At 38.8% G+C, this 4,344-nt stretch overlaps 1 pseudogene; it reads left to right on the forward strand.

Annotated features, from left to right (window-relative positions):
• Positions 1-1,823: 1,823 nt before the first annotated feature.
• Positions 1,824-2,145, forward strand: LOC123844575 (large ribosomal subunit protein eL42-like; annotated as a pseudogene).
• Positions 2,146-4,344: the final 2,199 nt, after the last annotated feature.

Raw genomic sequence — 4,344 nt, forward strand, 5'->3', positions numbered from 1 at the left:
TCTTACTCTATACAATCTCTGTGTGACTTAATCAATGCCAGTGACCTCAAATAGCATACATAAAATGATGACTCACAAAGCTAGACTTCCCATTTGGACTTCTCTCCTGAGATTCAGATATAGTTCCAAATGTCCACCAGGTATCTCTACTTGGATGTTCCACAGGCTTCCCCGACTCAGTATCTCCAAATGAAACTCACTGTCCTCCAAAACTTATTCTTCCTTAATCCTTCACTCACTGAATGATAGCAGCATTCTTCCAGAAATGTGGCATGTGGGTCTCCCCACCAGACCAGGAGCCCTAGGTCCCATTAACTCCATATCTCTAAATCTTAGTGCTCATTAAGCATTCTTTCAATTAATAATGAACTAATAATTAAATAAAAACTGTTCATTCTGGTTCTAGTTACCCCAATGAGAAAGATCAGCCCCTGTCTAACCCAACTAAATGTGTCAATACTTTCAGCACCATCTAGTTGTATCCAAGGCAAGACTTTGTGCAGAATCTTCATACCAGCAGCAGGAAGAGTGGGAACCAAATGAGCCACCACAGGCCACATATGCTTGGGAAAATTTTGGCCTCGATACAACCATGATGTACAGCCTTCTTTACCAGGACTAACAAAGTTCATCTGAATAGGTTATATGATGGACCCATTGCCTCAGGTCCCAAGCCCCTAGGGGACCAGAACACTGTTCTGAGCAAAGCATATCACCTTCCTAATTACAGGAAGGAGAACTTTTCCTGGTCATTCATGCTGCCATGTCCCCAAATTATTCTTGTACTTCACAGCTTCACAATATCAAATGGTGCTACCTTTTAGAAAACAAGCTTTTAACATGATTTTTTTTTCTGATCACAAATTCTAGCCACTTCCAAGAATTCAATGTCAACTCGAAATCTATGGTTTCTTTAAGGGATGTTAATCCCTCCTTATTGTTGGGCCATGTATACAAGCCCAAGTCCTGCCTGGCTCATTATGCCCTACTTTCTCTCTATGTAGCTCTGGAAATCCAACCTGGTTCAAAGTCAAACCAGTCTGGGTCATAGGTATTTTGAGTTTATCTTTGCAGCCTAAAAGTCTTTCATTTTCTTGTTAGGATCATGAGTGACAGCTCTGTGGTCAATATTTTTAAGACTTATGTCTGTAGGGGCGCCTGGGTGGCTCAGTTGGTTAAGCATCTACCTTCGGCTCAGATCATGATCCCAGGGTCCTGGAATCAAGCCCCACATCAGGCTCTCTGCTCTGCGGGGAGTCTGCTTCTCCCTCTGCCTGCTTCTCCCTCTGTCTGCCGTTCCCCCTGCTTGTGCATGCTTGCTCTCTCTCTCTGTCAAATAAATAAATAAAATTGTATTTATTTATTTGACAGAGAGATAGCAAGAGCAGGAACACAAGCAGGGGGAGTGGGAGAAGGAGAAGCAGGCTTCCCGCTGAGCAGGGAGCCCGATGCGGAGCTCGATCCCAGGACCCTGGGATCATGACCTGAGCCGAAGGCAGACGTTTAATGACTGAGCCACCCAGGTGCCCCCCAAAAAAACACTTAAAAAAAAAAAGACTTATGTCTGTAATAACTGCTTTTATATTCCAGATTAATTTATAGCATCTTAAATAATAAATTATTTGATCTGGCAATTTCTTTATGAAATCTAGCATAATCTCAGATATACATGAGATATACTCTGAGTTTATAATTCTAGATTCTTAAAAGTAACTATGTTTTTCATTCAAATACATTTGTTTTTCTGGAGTTTGGGGTGATTATAATGGGTTCATTCAAAATATTCATTATTGCTTTTCCCTGCTGATAGTGCTCTTACAAACATGGTGAATGTTCCTAAAACCTGCTGGACTTTCTGTAAGAGGTGTGGCAAGCACCAACCCCACAAAATGACACAATACAAGAAGGACAAGGATGCTCTGTATGCCCAGGGAAAGTAGCATTATGACAGGAAGCAGAGTGGCTATGATTGGCACACTAAGCCGATTTTCTGGAAAAAAACCTAAAACTACAAAGAGGATTGTGCTGAAGCTTGAATGTGTTGAACCCAACTGCAGATCTAAGAAAATGCTGGCTATTGAGAGATGCAAGAATTTTGAATTGGGAGGAGATAAGAAGAGAAAGGGCCAAGGGATCCAGTTCTAAGCTTCGTATTTGGTTTTATGAAGACAGTAAGATTTTGAGGTTATGTTCAAAATGAAAAAAAATACTCTTTATTAAAACAGCACTTCCCAATCTCATATTTGATTAAAAAAAGAAATTTAATCTCCCTGAAAACAATTTTTGGCATTAAAATTCATTACATCTGTTTACATAGTTATGGGGAAAACTCAACAAAAACTACCAATCTATTTAACATCTTGTGCTTGATGAAGCACATTAGAACATGAAATACAACATTTTGGAACACAAATATACAGTCAAAAGACAGGTCCTTTCATTACCAGGCTGTGTTGGTACTTTTATAACAAATCTTATCACCCTCTCCCCATCCTTTGCCTTTCCATACATAGTCTATAAAACTATACTATTGTAAATTGAACTAATTAGGGAGGGAAAATTTAACACATTTGTGAAATGTGCGTTATAAATAAATCAATGCCAATGTGCTATCAGCAAAGGTCTTAACAGATCTACTCTACTTAATAAAGTAAACATAGTAACAGTTTACATGAGAATGGATAAAGTTCAAGTATCAGAAAATAACAATTCAGTTTAGGAAATATTTTCATTAAATTCTGAAAGTATTCTTTAGATCTATAATTTAATGCACTTACTATCAAAATCCCAACTGCCTTTTTTTCCCAGAAATTAACAAACTGATCCTAAAATTCATATAGAAATGCAAAAAACAAACAAACATAATAGCCAAAAAAATCTGGAAAAGAAGAACGAAGTTGGTCCACATTTCCCAATTTCTAAATTTACTGCAAAGTTACAGTAATCAAGACAGAACTGTAGAAATGGCATATGGATATATACATATTTATAATAATGGATTAGAATTTCAAGTCAAGAAATAAGCCCTTACACTTATGGTCAATTGATTCTTGACAAGAATGGCAAGTGGAGGAAAGATAGTCGTTTTCCACATCTGAAGATGGGACAACATGCAAAAGAGTGAAGTAGGACCCCTACCTCACACTATACAGAAAATTTAACTTAAAATGGATCATATACTGGGGTGCCTGGGTGGCTCAGTTGGTTAAGTGGTTGCCTTCAGCTCAGGTCATGATCCCAGGGTCCTGGGATGGAGTCCTGCATCAGGCTCCCTGCAGAGAAGCTCCCTGCTTCTGCCTCTGCCTCCCCCCATGAATAAATAAATAAAATCTTAAAAAAAAAAATGGATTGTAGACCTAAATGTAAAAGCTAAAACTATAAAACACGTAGAAGAAATCATAGGCATACATCTTCATGCCCTCTGGTTAGGAATGATTTCTCAGATATAACACCAAAAACACAAGCGACAAAAGAAAAATAAATCAGATATCATCAAGATTAATAATTGTGTACACCATCAAAAAAGCAAAAATAAACCCACAGAACAAGAGAAAACATTTGCAAATCATATATCTGACTGATATCCAGAATATGCAAAAAACTCTTACTCAATAATAAAAAGACTAATAATTAAAAAGATGGGAAAAGGATTTGAATAGACACTTTTCCAAAGAAGATATACAAATGACCAATAAACACATGAAAAGATGCTCAAGATCATTAGTCATCAGGGAAATGCAAATCAAATCCACTATGAGATACCAATTCACACCCACTAGGATAGCTATAATCAAAAAGATAGACAATAACAAGTGTTGCAGAGGAAGTGGAAAAATTGGAACCCTCATACACTGCTGCTCTAAATATAAAATGGTACAGCTGCTTTGGAAAAACAGTTGGGCAATTCTTCAAAAAGCTAAAAATTGTGTTGCCATATGATCCAGCAATTCGACACCTAGGTATATACCCAAGAGAAACGAAAATATAAGTCCACATAAAAACTTGCACACAGGGGCACCTGGGTAGCTCAGTCCGTTAAACGTCTGCCTTTGGCTCAGGTCACGATCCCAGGGTCCTGTGATCAAGCCCCGCATCGGGCTGCCTGCTCAGCCGGGAGCCTGTTTCTCCCTCTCTGTCTGCCTCTCCCCCCACTGGTGCTCGCTCTCTCATTCTCGCAAATAAATAAATAAAATCTTTAAAAAAAAAAAAAACCTGCACACAGGGACGCCTAGGTGGCTCAGTCAGTTGAGTGTCTGACTCTTGATTTTGGGTCAGGTCATGATCTCAGGGTCCTATAATCAAGCCCAGAGTTAGGCTCCATGCTTAGCGGGGTTTCTGCTTAAG

This window comes from Mirounga angustirostris, unplaced genomic scaffold, assembly GCF_029215605.1.
Source record: "Mirounga angustirostris isolate CCGP_5_RB_7025 unplaced genomic scaffold, mMirAng1.0.hap1 SCAF_11, whole genome shotgun sequence".
In the NCBI taxonomy this organism is placed as follows: Eukaryota; Metazoa; Chordata; class Mammalia; order Carnivora; family Phocidae; genus Mirounga; species Mirounga angustirostris.